The following is a 19,447-nucleotide window of genomic DNA, read 5'->3' on the forward strand; positions in this document are numbered from 1 at the left end:
GGTTTGCTTGAAACCTGGCACAATAGCAGACAAAAAACATTATGTTCGGTCTACTAGCTGTTAGATACATTAGAGATCCTATCATTTGACGATAGAGAGTCACATCTACAGCCGGTTTCTCAAGAGATGGAGTCAGCTTCGTGCCAAATGCCATTGGTACCTTTACTTTGGAATCTCCTGTCATGCCGAACTTTGCCAACAGATTCTTCGTGTATGCTTCCTGATTAATGAAGATGCCTTCTGGTCCCTCTCTTATAATCAGTCCAAGAAAAAAGTTAATCGGACCCATTGCGCTCATTTCAAACTTAGTCTCCATCAACTTCCTAAATTCAGCTGTTAAGCTAGGATTCGTGGAGCCGAAGATGATGTCATCGACGTAAATTTGAAATATCATTAAATGTTCGCCTTCTTTCTTGCGAAAAAAGGTTGGGTCGACTGAACCTTGTTTGAATTTTGACATTTTGAGAAAACGTGTCAGAGTTTCATAGCAGGCTCTCTGGGCTTGCTTCAAACCATAGACTGCTTTATCCAGTATGTAGCAGTGATCAGGATACTTCTCGTTCATAAATCCTGGTGGTTTCTCAACGTATACCGTTTCTTCTAGTTCTCCATTCAAGAAATCACTTTTTACATCCATTTGGAAAACTTCGAAGTTTTTATGTGCAGCATATGCCAGAAAGATTCTCACTGATTCCAACCTTGCTACTGGAGTGAAGGTCTCTTCATAATCTATTCCTTCTTTCTGAAAATATCCTTTCACCACCAGCCTCGCTTTATTGCGAATGACGTTACCCTCTTTATCTAACTTATTTCTAAAAACCCATTTTAAACCGACAACGGATGCATCCTCTGGTGTGGGAATCAACCTCCAAACACGATTTCGTTCAAACTCGTGGAGTTCGTCTTGCATAGCTTGCACCCAATCAGAGTGATCAAGAGCAGCATTTACAGTCTTCGGTTCTATCTTGGAAACAAACGAGTTAAACATGCAAAATTCTACTTGAGAGAATAAAGCAGTTTGCTTCGCTTTTAGTTGAGAGCGTGTGAGAATACCCTCAGATGATTCACCAATGATTTGAGTTTTAGGCTGATCCTTTGTCCATTTTATGAGAGGAGGGTAATTTGGATCATAGGCAGGATCCAGCTCAGCATTGACCTCTTCTTCCAGTTCTGATATATCGCCTTCGTCATTTGTATTTTCATTCTCCCCCTCAAATGGTGAAGATTATCCCATGTCAGAATCTTGATTCTCCCCCTCGAATGGGCCTGCATGGGTTGGGGTTTGTGATGGATTCTCCCCCTGGAAAGGCATTTCGATTGTTTTTGGTGTAGACGAACCCTCCCCCTGGATTGTAGAGCTTTTATTTGGAGGGTCATTTGAAGTTGGACCATTGCTAGATTCTTGAGGTTCGCTTGTAGGTTGTTTCTCGGATGGATGTTGAGGCTCGCTACCCATGTATGTTGCAGCTTCGTCGATAATCTTTTTCAAGTTGTCAATTTTGTTATCAGCTGCTTTCGCTTCTGAGTGAATCGCCTTCTCTGGTTCATCAAAGAGCAGCATGTACTCTTCAAATAGATTGGAAATAGGAACCAAGACTTGACCTGATTCTGGAAAGATTTCCTCCGTTGGACTTTCGGTTATTCGTATTTTCTTCATGTAATTGTCATCAAAAGTAACATAGTAGGTTTCTTCAATCTTCTTCGAGCGTTATTCAGAACCCTATATGCTTTTGAAGTAAGCGAATAACCAATAAAGATCCCTTCGTCTGCCTTATCGTCAAATTTGTTTCGGTTCTCTTTGGAGTTGAAAATAAAGCATCTTGAACCGAACACGTGGAAAAACTTTACATTTGGCTTGCGATTATTCAAAATCTCGTATGGAGTGATGGAAAATCGCTTGTTGAGGAAGGATCGGTTCTGAGTGTAACATGCAGCAGCAATTGCATCAACCCAGAAGTATAGTGGAAGAGAAGCGAAGCTCAGCATGGTTCGGGCGGCTTCACATAAAGAACGGTTTCGCCTTTCAACGATCCCATTCTGTTGTGGAGTATTGGGAGCAGAGAAGTTGTGAGTTACTCCCTTTTCAGCCAGAAACTCTTCAAAGTCTTTGTTTTTGAACTCTAGCCCATTGTCGCTTCTTATGTTTCTTACCACCTTTCGCAGCTGCAGTTCCACTTGCTTGATAAAAACCTTCAGCTTGGGAATGGCCTCTGATTTCTTCTTAAGAAAGAAAACCCAGGTGAAGCGAGAAAAATCATCTACAATAACAAGTATAAACTTACTACCACCGAAGCTTTCGATAGCCGAAGGACCACATAATTCGATGTGCACTAGTTCAAGAGGTTCGATGGTTTTTGTATTGATGCGAGAAGGGTGACTCTTTCTGCTTTGCTTGCCCATCTCGCATGTTGCGCACAGGTGTTGTTTGTCAAATTTGAGAACAGGAAGTCCATGCACGTGATCACCAAGCACCAGTTTATTAATATCTTTGAAGTTCAGGTGCGATAGTCTTCGTTGCCATAACCAACTTTCATCTGAGTTAGCCTTCGACAGCAAGCATATTGTTGGCTTTCCTTTTATCGGGTTAAGATTTAGAGGATACATCTCCCCTTTGCTCTTAGATTTCAATAGAACTTTCTTCGTTTGCTTTTCAATTATTTCTGAGCCCTCATCATCGAACGAGACTTTCAAACCGGTTCCCACGACTAGTTGAGAAACACTGATGATGTTGTGTTGCAATCCTTCCACGTAGGCAACTTTTCGTATTGAGAATTCTCCGTTGGTAATCATCCCATACCCTTTGATCGTTCCGTATGAGTTGTTTCCGTATTTAACACATCCACCATCCTTAAGGGACCGAAACTCCCTAAGCTCTTCCCTCCTTCCAGTCATGTGACGATAGCAGCCGCTATTAATATACCATTCATCGTCAAACTGCTCGTCACTTATAACCTGCAAAATTAAGCATATTTAGGAACCCAAAGTCTCTTGGGCCCTGGTGAGTCTTTTACAGAATAGGGAATTGCAACAGAAAGATCAACCATATATGTTCTTTTTATTAAAGTGGTTTCATCTTTTCTTTTGATGGTGTAAAATTTGATTTTATTTTTCTCTTGTTTTAGTTGGGATGTTTTAGTTGGTTTCTCTGTTGAGGTTTTCTTTGGAGTCCTAGGGTTAGCTGACTTTTTGTTATTATGGATTTCAGAATCTGAGCACAGCTTTCCCTTTCCTTTGATATCCTTCACAGAGTTGGACTTTAGTTGGGAGTGAGGAGGATGGGATTTAGGACCGAAACCTGACTTTCGGTTCTTGGTGTAGTACGAGTTGGGACCGAAACTTGACTTTCGGTTCAACGCACTTCTCGACTGGCAGTGATTGCAAGAAGGAGATGTGGCTCTTGATTTCTCTTTCATCTTGATATTGGAAGTCTTTTCAGAGCGAACATAAGTGGGGTTTTGGGATTGCCAAAAATGTTTTCTCTCATTGAGGTTCTTCATGTGTCTTTTGTTCCTCTGTCGTTTCTGTTCAGCAAGTTGCTCTTTAGTCAAGTGAATGTTGGCCTTAGGTTTCGTTTTCTTCTTATGAGCTTCGGTTGTTGTTGATGACACTCTGGAGGCTTCTATTGGTTCGTTTGGTATTTCTTTTGTACCACTTGAACTGGGTTTATCAAAGCTTGAGGGCTTGTTGAGGGGTTCGGGAATATATCGTCCCTTACCTCTCCATGAGGTTTGCTCTGACAAACCAACTGTTTCGTCTGCATTGTCGATGGGAGCGGACCAGAAGTGGTTATCGCAACCTTCAACATTATCTTTGTCAACCATGGACGTCAACTCCGCCGTTTGTCCAGTCCATATTTGTAGGTTACTGAAATCTCATCTGAGGACAATATAGATTCACATTCAGCAATGACTTCGTCTTCCTTAAATTCAAGGAAGGGCAAAATCATTTCATGAATCTTTTTAACTATCTCACAATCTAGATGCAACTGGGTGATATTTGTATATAAGCGTTTAGCAATCAAACATAAAACATTTCTTTGTTTTAAAAACTTCAAATTGTCACGTTGCAAATAAATAAGTTCATCCCTAGCCCTAACTAACTTTGACTCCTTCTGCTGAATCCACATCCTTCTCTCCTCACTCTTGGAAGTTTCCCTGCTGAGTTGGTCAGTTAGGTTAGAATTCGCTAAGCGAGTTTGCATAAGACTTCCACTTAAGTTAGAAAACTTGAATTTTAATTCATTTCATTCTTTTTCGTAGTTTGTTACTGGTATTTTAAGAGATTCAAGTATGGATTTTACCTTCTTGATCAACTGATCACAATCGTTGATCCTTTCACTCACAGGCTTGGCAGCGAAACATTTGTCTTCCTTTAGTTTCGCTTCCTCATGCTTGTGACAATCCGAAATTTCTAGCTTGTATAAACATTCAAATTTATCAGAGTTAGTCTTGTTTGTTAACTTTTAGCCCTATTTGGAGTCTATTTGAGTATTCTAAGCTTAGTACATCAAAGGAATCAGTGTTAGGATGAATTGGTTGAAGTTCTAGTAATGAAGCAAACCGAAAACCTCTTCAAAAAGGAGTTTTCGGTCAAGACCTTAGAGTTTTCGGTCAAGGTGACCGAAAACCCCATCCTACACATATATTTCATGATCATTTGGATCATTCTTTCCTTTTCAAAGCTAGAAACATCCATTCTCTCTCAAGAATAATCGAGTTCTTCACTTTGATCTTCAAAATTGTAAGAATTCTTTCCATTTGATTTGTTGTTACAAAGCTTTAACTAGTAACACCCTTCGATTTCATCCATTAACTTCATCTTTTGGGTTTGATCTTCAAGAACACCAAGAACACCAAGAACACACACTAGTGTTTTGGTCCAAAATCAACTCTACTAGCCTATAAATCGTAAGTATTGCTTCCCTATACTTGTTATCTAGTTGAAACTCTTGATTTAGGGCCTGGAAATCGTCATTTATCCAAGAACAAAAGGTGTTTTCGGTCTAGTGCATCTCCTTAGACCGAAAACCCTTATGAAGGGTTCAAAATGACTTTAAGCCTTTCCTAATACTTAGTATTGAGTCTAGAACACTTAATTGATTGTTGAAAGCCCTTGGAAATCACCTTATGCATCAAAGATCATGAGTTTTCGGCCAACCATTTGGACCGAAAAGCATTTGGACCGAAAACCATATGGACCGAAAACTCCAAGAAACATAACACTTGGACCGAAAACTCCTTTAAGTGGCTATACAACCCTTAGATACAACCCTTGGTACTTCTAGCACTTGAATCAAAGTGTTTTCCATGTCCTAGGGTGTCTTAACTTGATTAATTAGTTGTTAATTGACTAATTGGATACATATATGTGTTATTATATGTTAAATAGGATCCGTATGTGTGCTCAAGTCTTCACTTGACACTTAGCATCCTATACCATCCGTTCATCCAAACCACTCACTACAGGTGAGTTCATACCCCTTAATCAACCTTTTAAATGATTTTAAATGCTTTTATGGGGGGGATACAAGTTGAACTATTATAGTTATGATATCAATCACATGTGATTAATAACTACCAAACAAGTGGATTTCTTACTTTTCAAACTATGTTATCAATCAAACTACTTCAAACTGTTTTACAAACTATTTTACATGTTAAATACTTTCATTAAACTCTTTTAAACTTATACTTTGTCAAATGTGTATCTATATAGATATAGTTATATAAGTAGGATTGAAAGGACTTAGGACTGATAGCTCGCCTTGCTTCCTGTTCCTTGTTTGGTTGTGGACTTAGGGTATCGGTTATTTGTCCGAAGGTCGTTTGAATCTTAGTTATATATTATGTATATGTGTATAGATATAAAGGTTCCTTCTTTCATTTCAATACCTTTGGGTAGCAAAGGCATACAAACATGTTCATACATACAAACAACATTACTGGTAAACTATAATAGGTACAGTTTAGGAAGTTACAAATACTATTACTAGAACAATGAAACATACAACGAGTCAGTTCATTCATGAGTCATAACAGATAGTGATGAGAAACAAACATAACGGATAGTGATGAGAAACAAACATAACATGTAGTGATGAGAAACAAACATAACATACTATTATGAGAAACAGAGAGAACATACATACATACTAGACAGAGAGAGAACATACAATACAGCTAGTACATACAATACATATACAAGTACATTACAACAGTTATGTGAGCCACGTAACGGGGCATGGCATCACCTGTCATGGCTCGTTTTGTATCCAGAATCTCCTTAAGTGGAGAGTGTTGAGTTTATGTATAGATCTATACTGGATTGACTATCCTACACCTTGCTGCTCGCTACAGTGGGACTTGCAAGTCTACGGGTGCCAAATGTCATTTCTTCCGACGTCTTTCATCGTCGTGTTTTTAGTCGGTAGTATGGTACAGGCATATCACACGTTACTTTAATTAACAATTGGATTAAGGTAGTTAGTACAGCAGTAGTTACCTATTACAACACTACAGTACTATTTTATTTCCCCATTGCATTCACTTTGTGATCTTCACACAATGAACGGTAATGTAAAAACTATATTTTTGGTTAATGATAGTCATATTTGGGAAAATACACACTTTTACAAGAAACTTGCATACATTTCATTTGATGCCTTGGTAGAAGGCTACGTTTAGTAGAAAATATAGGATTTTCTAGGAGATACAAACATTTACAAACTTATACATTCAAGTACTTACAAACACTTTCATACAAACAATGACACTAAAATACTTATGATCTCACCAGCTTTAAAGCTGATAAACTCTTTCAAAATAATTTGTATTCTCAGGTCACCAGTAGACAGGTACCGGTGCTAGGTTTTGAGAAGATGGAGCTCTTTCAAGACTTATCTTATATTTTGATTTACATTTTTGGTGTCTATTAAACTTCACAGAACACACTTGTATTAAATTATATTATTAATGCAATGGATGATGTTGTTGCTTGTTTACTACTATGCATTGTTGTGATACTGTACATGACGTCCTCCACCCCCGAACGTTTCCGCCGTTCTGGTTTTGGGGTGTGACAATGCTCACCTTCGGTTATGTATCCCCTCATCTGTGATACCCCAGCTGACACCATTAAGCATCTTCCAGCCGACTCAGTAACTCCTTCTTTCGCCACATAAGCTCTTCCATGCGAGGGTCTGCGTACCTCTTCATCTTCAGAGTCTGTAGAGCAGACTTCTACTCCACCAAACTCATCATCAATAACATTTTCCTGCACAATTAAAGCATTCATAGAAACGTTAGTTTCTTTCTTCTTCTTTATGTCCTCCAGCTTTCTCATGTAGTAAGCTTCGTCATCTTCACCATCCTTCTTCTTAGCCATCTTCCTTAGCATGCAATCCTTGGCAAAGTGGTTCTTGCCATGACAGTAGTTGCAATCGTACCAGAGTCTCCCACAAGCTTACTTTCCTTCTTTTCATCGTCCTTTTGAGAGGTGTTCTTGGTTTCTTCTTTCACCTTTTCTGAACTGTAGCTTCCTATGACATCCCCATTTTCACGGCCAGAAAAGACCGATTTTGTTTATGCTTGTTTGAAAATCAGAGTAACATTTTAAATAAAGGTGTTGCGGAATTTGTCCCAAAACAAAATATGATAAAGATTTATCAAAAGCATTTCCAAGGAAATGTATTTCATTAAAAGACTCGGGATGTCATGCTCGATACAGATCAAAAGCATAAACAATACAATATACTTACTACATTATTTCATATCTACAGGCCTATAACCGTAATCCCTCATCCAAAACATCACATCTATGCTCGAACACCACTACCTGTAATACATGAAACTGAGTGGGTCAGGCTTGGGAGCCAGGTGAGCACATAGGGTTTTCAACCCACAATAAATAAATTTATTAAATTCATCAACCAACAATAACCCGATTACCCGTTCCCGTTATCCTCACATTACGTCCCTAAACACCTATCATAAGGGACCTAGACTAAGGATCATCATCGGGATGGACACCACTGCTAAGGAGGTTCCTCGGCAATAAATGTCCTAAAGGCAACCATGAGGGGGATGGAGTACACCGGTGAACACATCGTTCACAAACACCTACAGGTTGCGAGCCTGCTAGCGTTCCACTGGACTGTCTAGAAGAGTCCGTGGTCGTCATCTATACTCCGCTAGATGACTGGATCACCAACAACATCGAGGCCTCTCATCATTTTATCACACATCGTCTTATTACATCTACCCATGTTTTACCCCAACATTTTTGTAGATATAAAATACATATACAGTTTAAATCATGAAAAACGTGTATGAAAATCACTCATCCAACATAGACAGCAAGTATTCAGATAATATGCACACATAGCACGTAATTTATATAAAATACTTCATATCTATGTGTAAGATGAAAGTAACTATGCACTCACCTGATTAGGTGGTGACTCGGTACTTGAACAGCACTTCGTTATCTCAAAACAATTTTTCCTTGACCAAAACCTAGTATTAATACCACTAGAGTTTAGTTTTAACGTTAACCGTGACTAATTAATAGTCTAGCTATTAGTATTATTATATAAGCGTTAAATAACACTCAATATAACTCATAATAATAGCCCAAATAATTATTTTAAGGACTAATAACATTACTATAATTATTTAAAAGTTATATTAAAAATTGCGTAGGCGTAGCTCACTTACAGCGGATTTTAAAGAAAACCGGGCTTTGCTCGGAGCAGCGTTTCCGAACCGAAAGACCCTTTTTCTCGGGACTCCGGGAGCCTCGGGGCTTCCTTAGGGTGCTAGGGATTTTTCCTAGGGTTTAGGGGGGTTAAAGGGGTAGTGAGAGAAAGTAGAGAGAGAAAGAGTTGTGAAAATGTGTGAAAAATCCAGGCAATCTCGCATGGTATTTATAGGGGCCGAAGTTCGGATCTACGCGGGGCGTTCAACAAGTTACGCGGGGCGTAACTTCGGATAAGGGTGCCAGCTCGCACCAGTTGGCTCGCACTCGCAAGAGGATCAGGTCCGAAGGTACGCTGGGCGTACCAGCCTTGGACGCGGGGCGTACCAGCCTTGGACGCTAGGCGACGTGGCGTTCATCGGATGCGAGACCGTGGGGAGCAAGCAACGGCTAGGATCTTGCCACGTCATCACAGTTTCGCAAATTGCACACTTAACTTCTAAAAATCATAACTTTTGCATACGAGCTCCGTTTTTGACGTTCTTTATATCCACGCGTAGGCGGGAACGTACTCTACAACTTTCGTTTAGACTCCGTCATCTAAGTTTGACTTTATTTTAAAAGTTATATTTTTAACAGGCCGGGACAGGATTGGTCCGTTAAAAATTCATAACTTCTTCATCCGACGTCCGTTTTCGTCTGTCTTTTTATCGTTATGCTACTATTAACAAGATCTTCGATTCTCATTTAGGTTGTGTCGGCTAAAAACCGCTCGATCTAATATTCGAACTTCGGGTTGTACACCGCTAAGCCGAAACTTCGAAAAATCATAACTTCCTCATACGAAGTCATATTTGGGCGTTCTTTTTATGGACGCTCTCGGTTTAACATATTCTACGACTTTTGTTCAGATCTCTAAGGCTAAAACTCGCTCTATCGTAAATTCACTATTTACGCTTCCCGGTGCCGTGCCGGTTCCATTGCGAAACTTCGACGGGTCATAACTTCTTCGTTATAACTCGGATTTCGGCGTTCTTTATATCTCCGGAATCCTTGTTTCGACCACTACAACTTTATGTAAAGATATCGGGCTTATCTCACACTTTAATTTTGACGCTTATTTTTATTCTTTATTTATTATACATTTATAAATAAATAATAAGCATATAAATTCACATAATTCACATAATACTCAAATATTTCATCTTTATTACTTCAAAAGAGTTACAATAGTTGACCTAGACTATTACATCGTCTAAAAATGCTTAGCCCCGAAACCCGGGCGTTACAATTCTCTCCCCCTTAGGATGATTCCGTCCCGGAATCATGCGTCAGCAAACAGATGCGGATAGCGACTCATCATGTCATCCTCTGTTTCCCAAGTGAGATTCGGCCCATTCGAATGTTTCCATTGGACTAGCACTAAGTCGACCATCTTGCGTCGTAACTTCTTAGTCTTACGGTCAACAGTTGTCTCGGACTCTTCAATCAGCCTCTTGTTTTCATCCATTCTTAGCTCTGAGATCGGAATTATGTCGGGAACTTCTCCCGTGAATTTCCTCAGATAACACTCATGGAAGGTGTTATGAATACCATCGAGTTCTTCGGGCAATTCCATCTTGTAAGCTTGGTTCCCAATCTTCTGAAGAACTTTGAACGGTCCAATAAACCTTGGACTTAGCTTTCCTCGTTTTCCGAATCTTATAAGTCCCTTCCACGGTGAGACTTTAAGCAAAACCGAATCCCCAACTTCGAAGGTCGTCGGTCGTCTCTTCTTATCAGCATAGCTCTTCTGACGATCCTGCGCTGCTAACATTCTTTCCCTAATCACCTCTAACTTCTCAGCAGTCTCATGGACTATCTCGGGGCCCATAAACTGCTTTTCTCCAGCCTCACACCAACAAGACGGCGTACGACACTTCTGTCCGTACAAGGCTTGATAAGGTGCCATCTTGATGCTCGAGTGGAAACTGTTGTTGTAGGAAAATTCTACCAAAGGTAAGTGCTCATCCCAGTTACCTTGGAACTCGAGGGTACATGCTCTCAACATATCTTCAAGCGTTTGAATCGTTCTTTCGCTCTGACCATCAGTCTGCGGATGGTAAGCTGTACTCAGACACAACTTCGTACCCAGTTCCTCTTGTAGACTTCTCCAAAACCTTGACGTGAAACGACTATCACGATCCGATACAATTGTTAGAGGAACACCGTGAAGTCTCATAATTTCCTTCACGTAAGCATTTTCAAGCTTATCCATAGACCACCTTTCGTTGGCAGCTATGAAGTGTGCACTCTTTGTGAAACGATCCACGACTACCCAAATCATGTCGTGACCGTTCTTCGTCCTGGGTAGTTTAGTCACAAAATCCATGGTGATGTCTTCCCATTTACCCATGGGTACAGGTAAAGGTTCTAAACTCCCATACGGTTTATGATGTTGTGCCTTAACTCTCGCACATGTTACACACTCGGCCACATACTTCGCAACATCGAGCTTCATCGTCGGCCACCAGTAGTAGGGTTTTAGGTCCCTATACATTTTAGTGCTACCGGGATGAATCGAGTACATGGTCTTGTGAGCTTCTTCCATCAGAAGATCTCTTATTCCTCCCGTCTTAGGTACCCAAATCCGATCTTGGAATACCTTCAGTCCTTGACGGTTTGTACTGAATACCAACGTCTTTCCCAAACATTCTTCCTTTCGGTCATTCTTTTCTGAAGCTTCTTCTTGAGCTTTCCTGATACTTTCCACAATTGTCGAGACAACTTCTATTCTCAACGCTCTTGGCCTTTTTCTTTCAAGATTGACTTTTCGACTTAGAGCATCAGCAACAACATTTGCTTTACCGGGGTGGTAAAGTATCTCACAATCGTAGTCCTTGAGTAAATCTAGCCAGCGTCGTTGCCTCATGTTCAATTCCTTCTGATTAAAGAGATACTGGAGACTCTTATGATCAGTGAAAAGTTTGCACTTCGTACCATAGAGGTAATGCCTCCATATTTTCAAGGCAAATACTACCGCTGCCAGCTCCAAATCATGAGTGGGGTAGTTCTTTTCGTGCTCCTTTTAATTGTCGAGATGCGTATGCTATCACCTTTTCTCTTTGGGTCAGAACACAACCCAACCCGACTCCAGATGCGTCACTATAGACTGCGAAGTCTTCAACTCCATCGGGTAGAGAAAGAATCGGTGCTTCCATAACTTCTTCTTTAGCTTCTCGAATGCTTCTTCATGCTTCTCGCTCCATGTATAAGTAGATCCTTTGTGGGTCAAAGCTGTCAATGGAGCAGCTATCGAAGAAAAGCCTTGGATAAATCGTCGGTAATATTCGGCTAATCCTAAAAAGCTTCGAATCTCTGTGGGACTCTTCGGACGTTCCCACTTCATCACAGCTTCGATTTTTGTTGGGTCAACCATTATTCCCTCCTGGTTAACCACATGACCCAAGAATCGGACTTCTCGGATCCAAAAATCACACTTGGAGAACTTAGCGTAAAGCTTCTCCTTCTTTAACACTTCCAACACTTCTCGTAGATGCTTGCCATGCTCCTCCTGGCTTCTTGAGTAGATCAGAATATCGTCGATGAACACTATCACGGATTTATCGAGGAATGGTTTACAAACCCTGTTCATCAAATCCATGAATGCTGCTGGAGCATTGGTTAGTCCAAACGACATAACCAACAACTTGTAGTGTCCATATCTTGTTCTGAATGCAGTCTTCTCGATATCATGTTCTCTCACTTTCAGCTGATGATATCCTGACCTAAGGTCGATCTTTGAGAAATAGCTCGAACCTTGCAGCTGATCGAATAGGTCATCAATCCTCGGCAATGGCTACTTGTTCTTCACCGTTGCCTTGTTCAGCTCTCGGTAGTCTATACACATTCTCATGCTTCCGTCTTTCTTCTTCACGAATAGCACCGGAGCTCCCCAGGGTGATGAACTAGGTCTGATAAAACCGTTGTCCAACAACTCCTGAAGTTGAGTCATAAGCTCCTTCATCTCCGTCGGTGCTAATCGGTATGGTGCCTTTGCTATCGGTGTCGTTCCTGGCAACAAGTCTACACGAAACTCCACTTGTCTATCAGGTGGTAATCTGGGAAGATCTAGACTAAGGATCATCATCGGGATGGACACCACTGCTAAGGGGGTTCCTCAGCAATAAATGTCCTAAAGGCAACCATGAGGGGGATGGAGTACACCGGTGAACACATCATTCACAAACAGCTACAGGTTGCGAGCCTGCTAGCGTTCCACTGGACTGTCTAGAAGAGTCTATGGTCATCATCTATACTCCGCTAGATGACTGGATCACCAACAACATCGAGGCCTCTCATCATTTTATCACACATCGTCTTATTACATCTACCCATGTTTTACCCCAACATTTTTGTAGATATAAAATACATATACAGTTTAAATCATGAAAAACGTGTATGAAAATCATTCATCCAACATAGACAGCAAGTATTCAGATAATATGCACACATAGCACGTAATTTATATAAAATACTTCATATCTATGTGTAAGATGAAAGTAACTATGCACTCACCTGATTAGGTGGTGACTCGGTACTTGAACAACACTTCGTTATCTCAAAACAATTTTTCCTTGACCAAAACCTAGTATTAATACCACTAGAGTTTAGTTTTAACGTTAACCGTGACTAATTAATAGTCTAGCTATTATTATTATTATATAAGCGTTAAATAACACTCAATATAACTCATAATAATAGCCCAAATAATTATTTTAAGGACTAATAACATTACTATAATTATTTAAAAGTTATATTAAAAATTGCGTAGGCGTAGCTCACTTACATCGGATTTTAAAGAAAACCGGGCTTTGCTCGGAGCAGCGTTTCCGAACCGAAAGACCCTTTTTCTCGGGACTCCGGGAGCCTCGGGGCTTCCTTAGGGTGCTAGGGATTTTTCCTAGGGTTTAGGGGGGTTAAAGGGGTAGTGAGAGAAAGTAGAGAGAGAAAGAGTTGTGAAAATGTGTGAAAAATCCGGGCAATCTCGCATGGTATTTATAGGAGCCGAAGTTCGGATCTACGCGGGGCGTTCAACAAGTTACGTGGGGCGTAACTTCGGATAAGGGTGCCAGCTCGCACCAGCTGGCTCGCACTCGCAAGAGGATCAGGTCCGAAGGTACGCTGGGCGTACCAGCCTTGGACGCTAGGCGACGTGGCGTTCATCGGATGCGAGACCGTGGGGAGCAAGCAACGGCTAGGATCTTGCCACGTCATCACAGTTTCGCAAATTGCACACTTAACTTCTAAAAATCATAACTTTTGCATACGAGCTCCGTTTTTGACGTTCTTTATATCCACGCGTAGGCGGGAACGTACTCTACAACGTTCGTTTAGACTCCGTCATCTAATTTTGACTTTATTTTAAAAGTTATATTTTTAATAGGCCAGGACAGGATTGGTCCGTTAAAAATTCATAACTTCTTCATCCGACGTCTGTTTTCGTCTGTCTTTTTATCGTTATGCTACTATTAACAAGATCTTCGATTCTCGTTTAGGTTTTGTCGGCTAAAAACCGCTCAATCTAATATTCGAACTTCGGGTTGTACACCGCTAAGCCGAAACTTCGAAAAATCATAACTTCCTCATACGAAGTCATATTTGGACGTTCTTTTTATGGACGCTCTTGGTTTAACATATTCTACGACTTTTGTTTAGATCTCTAAGGCTAAAACTCGCTTTATCGTAAATTCACTATTTACGCTTCCCGGTGTCGTGCCGGTTCCATTGCGAAACTTCGACGGGTCATAACTTCTTCGTTATAACTCGGATTTCGGCGTTCTTTATATCTCCGGAATCCTTGTTTCGACCACTACAACTTTATGTAAAGATATCGGGCTTATCTCACACTTTAATTTTGACGCTTATTTTTATTCTTTTTTATTATACATTTATAAATAAATAATAAGCATATAAATTCACATAATTCACATAATACTCAAATATTTCATCTTTATTACATCAAAAGAGTTACAATAGTTGACCTAGACTATTACATCGTCTAAAAATGCTTAGCCCCGAAACCCGGGCGTTACACTTCCCTTCCAGTTTCGGTTCTTGTTGACAGGGAACTTTTCGCGAGAAAACTTCTTTGGGTTTGTAACCATCATTGCATATTCTTCACTAGACAGATCGCACTCTGACATATCAGATTCCTCCTCTTCGTCTGCTACATTCTTGCTCTTAGAAACAAGGGCCAGTGAACCGACACCCGAAACTACCTTCGCTTCCTTTGACACCACGCTTTCATGAGATTTGAGTATACCCATCAGTTTCGCCAGCGAATATGATTTAAATTGCTCATGAGCCTTCACGGTCGATACCACTGCCATCCATTTGGGCCTTAAGCCATTCATGAATGTAACCTTTTGTTCGATCACCTTCCTTTCAATACCATGCTTCATCATCTTGTTAAGCAGATGGTTGAAACGATCGAATGTCTGAATGAGTTTCTCTTCAGGTTTTTGTTCGAAAGCACCGAATTCAGCGAGCAATAGGATTTGGATCGAGTGCTCCAGATCCTCATCAGTTGAATATAATTCTTTCAACCTATCCCATATTTCTTTAGCTGTTGTGCATTAACTTACTAGACGAAAAGTGTCGGATTGCAAAGCGAATCTGATCATACTCATGGCTTTAACATTGCATAACACCTTGTCTTTTTCGTCTTGAGGAATCTTCTCTACGTCCACCAAGAGTTGGTTATACTCTTTTTGAGTCTTGATCATTCTATTCGTTCCAGAGTGAACAAACGGACCCAATGTTATTGCCTCCCAGATAAGATAGCCATTGTCTTCAGATCCAACGACATAGTCTTCAAAGTGATGTGCCCATACTTCATAACCTTGAGTATAGAGAATGGGAACCCTCGTAGTGGATCCTATACTGTTGGAGATGTTGATTGGATTGATTTGAGAGTCGTCGTGAGACATGATGAACTTTTTCTTTTAATCTGCAAGAATTAGACTTGTAAAGTTGAACTTAGGGTTTTATCAAACACCAGATCCATCGTCGACAAGATGAAGACGACTTCTGTATATTCGACAAAAGCGGAAACCCTAAAGGATTCTTCAAACAGAAGAGATGCATATGTATTACACAGTCTCCTGCTCTAATACCAATTGATGAGAATAATGTGCTATAAGATCGATAGATTCTAAACAGATAAACAATATTAATCGAGTAAAGAACACACGAATGGATCAAATGGTGTCGAATGATTAATATCTCACACCTCAGAAGAGCTCGATGAAGAACTTCGACTGTAGAGGTGTGTAAGGGTTACATTGCAAAAGCTATTAATGAGAATCGTTAACCTGAAAGCTATACATGCATGCATAATATATAAGCTAACCCTAATAATAAACCACGGTTGGACAGGCCCAAACCGGGTAAACAAAATGGACTATTAAACGAGCCCAAAGACGCAACACCCTAGACCCAACAATTTCTACCTTTGAGGATTCGGTAGCAATCAGGTGAGAAACTAACTTCATTTTCTCAAAAAAGATTACAACGTACTTACTAACACTCATGTCTCCTTGCTTCAGATTCTGGAATTCCTTGCTTATTTCTGATTTGTCTCTTTCTGAGCAGTATTTCCTTTTTAACTGTACAAGGTATTCTTCCCATTACATCTTTCATGCTTCTCCTTTCGGCATAGTGATGACCACTCGTTTCCACCAGCTTAAAACACCATTCGGTAGTTTTCTCGCTGCAAAAGATTGTCTTCTTTCTATCACTACAGTCGCAGCTCTCAAATGTCATCTCTGTTTCATAAATCCTATCCATCACTGTCACTGGCGTTGGCCTTCTAGAAAGTCTTTTCAGTTGGGATGCCATGAAGTCTCCATACTTGCATCCATCTCTATCAACCTCTTCTTCGGTATTATCCTCCCTACTCCTTCGTGGTTCAGCCTGTCTAATGACTCTACTACAATTTCCTTCTTTCGACTGTTCTATATTTAACTTAGATTGCATAATTAGAGTAGTAAGCTCATCTTTATTCTCCCGAAGTAGTCGTTTTGTCTCCTCCATTTGTTAGTCTAACATGGTTCGCATCATTTCCTGAACTTTTGCCATTGTGATAGGTTCGAGTGCAGGTGCAACGACCGGTGCATGACCCATCACATGCTTAGGCATAGGCTATTGACTTCCATTATTATTTCCTAATCCGCTTCGTGTCCTCACCATGACATTCTATACACCAAAGCAGACGTTTAGTGTATCGAGACGATAATATAGATAGAGAAGGTTTTTAGACGCACAATCTTTCTTATCACTCTGAAAATATACATGCCAGTTATAATACCATAATTAAACGTTTAGAAACCTGAACACATAAAATTTCTTAATTCTAGGTCGGCAACAGAGCTTAAATTTAATCAATTAACAACAATTAGGCAACCTAAAGCATGCTATAAGTGATTTATCACCTAAAAGAAAATTAGGCATCTTATCCTAAAGTAAGCTAGTGCTTGTATCAATTCAGTTGTGTACTACCTAAAATATAATAGACACACATCTCATGAACATCGCTTAGCATTCTAAGCTTAAGGCTCTATCTGATTTGTTGATGACCTGGTCAGGGCAGACCTATTTGGATGACTCGGTCAGCTCATTGCGTTTGATACCCTTATAGGTTGCATCTTACTCGGTCCTGAAGGTCTTACCCAATCATCCAAAAAAAATTCGTTGACTGAAACAGAAAGACTCGTTCCCTTGTTTGCCCTTCTCCTTCTCAGTTCTCATGCGTTCCTTCATCTTGCCTTCCTCCGACATCTGCAAAGGAAAACAAATATCAACACCACTCTTGCCTTCTCTCACCAATTCCTTCGTCGTCCCTGTCCAACACCGTCGTACCCACCGACACCGCCTCCTCCTTCCCTACATCTGTTGGTATGTCTCTCCCTCTCTCAATCGATCCGTGATTGTTCTTTAGTTTTGGATTATTGCTCTGATTCATCATCTTGGTGTTATTTAATTTTTGATTATTGCTCTGTTGGAGTTTTCGGATAATGAAGTTAGAGGGGAATAAGAATTTGAAGGTTTTTTTGATGTTAATTCTTTCAATTCGGTGGGATCTTTACATTGACAGATTGAATAAAGTTTTTTGGTAACTGATTCGGATTTTTTTCAAGAAAAGTGTAGTTTGGTCTTTTTTGATTAATTTCAAGATTAGTAAGTGTAAGCCATGTTTGTTAGTTCTTAATTGGTTTTTCTAGATCAAAAATCCAAAATTAGTAGAATAAAAGGTTATTTATTGAAGATATGGATGAGAGGGTCTGTTTTTTACAAGAGTTGGAGTTATACGGTTTTGTCTAAAGGGAAATGCGGTCTTTTTCTTTTCAATTCCATGAAAAGCAAGATTTTTCAAAGTTATGTGCTCAGAGAATGGTCCTTTTGGAATAAAAATGGAGCAGGGGCAATCTGGTCCAAGTGTTATTCTGACAATTAGGAATTTCCTGTCATCGACTGTCATTAGAGATAAGCATCGGCAAATGATGATAATAGAGGTTTTCATATTTTCGGAAAAATATGATCAGTTAGATAATAATAATAATAGGGTAAAAAATGAGTGACCAAAAAGTTACAACACTTTTATAATGGTCAGTGTATTTGGAAAGTACACAACAAAGTAATCCCAATGATGTAAACTTTGTAAAAATCTGACTCCGATTGTAGGAGTTATGGTTATATAAAAAGTAAAAATCAACCATGTTAATAACGCTAATGTCAAAATAGTATAAAGAAATATGTTGAGTCTTGGCCAACGTCACTAAATAGAAAATCGTAGTACTCCGAGAGATAATAACTTTAAAAAGAAAAAGGTCAAAAACGGAGTTCGTATGAAGAAGATACGATTTTTATAAAAATATAAAATACGGGTTAAAAATAAAAGTTAAAATCTAGCAATGCAACCTTAAGGAAAGTTGTAGTACTACTAGAGAGCTACAAAAATATATAAAGAGGGTAAGAAACAAGATTCGTATAAGGAAGATATGAATTTTTGAAAAAGATTTAGAGGTGCACGCCACGTGCACATCATGCTTGACGCGCACGTCTGACATCCAGATTCATCGAGATTAGAGAGACGTGGACCATCAGAAGTGTCACACGTGACATACTTTGGATGCAGCCACAAGTCGAATACACGTCGCGCGCACAAACACTATAAATAGATGTGATCACTTTCTGATTTTCTCAAACCCCAAAAATCTCTCTCTCTCTTTCTATCTATCTATCTCTCTCTCTCTCACTCTCTCTCTCTCTCTCTTGCTATTTCGGAAGTCCTCCCAATGGCGTGAAGCTTCGGGTACAGTAGCAAGGATACTTCAGACTACGCTACTAGAGTGAGTTGACGGTCCCATTTTACTATTTTAAAAGTTTTACGGGGGAGGGGTGATACATGCTTATCAAACTGCTTTATCAAAATATATTTATATCTATAAATATTAATCCTTATATAAAGCGTGAAACCTAAAGATAATATAGCTATAGATACTATACCTAGTTGTAAGCTATGCTATTTTGCCTAAGAGTTATGATGTCTGATAGTCTCGGAAGAGATATTACCAAGATGTTATAATGACCAATTTCCTAGGATAACATAGTACCTAGAAGTAATGTTGGTCAAATATAGGGATATGCATTGTACCTAATCGTTACTCTGTCTAAATATCTAGTTTTCAAATTAACCATAATTAAGGTATAT

This window comes from Lactuca virosa, chromosome 8 (assembly GCF_052849685.1).
Source record: "Lactuca virosa cultivar CGN04683 chromosome 8, Lactuca_virosa_CGN04683_v6, whole genome shotgun sequence".
Taxonomy (NCBI): domain Eukaryota; kingdom Viridiplantae; phylum Streptophyta; class Magnoliopsida; order Asterales; family Asteraceae; genus Lactuca; species Lactuca virosa.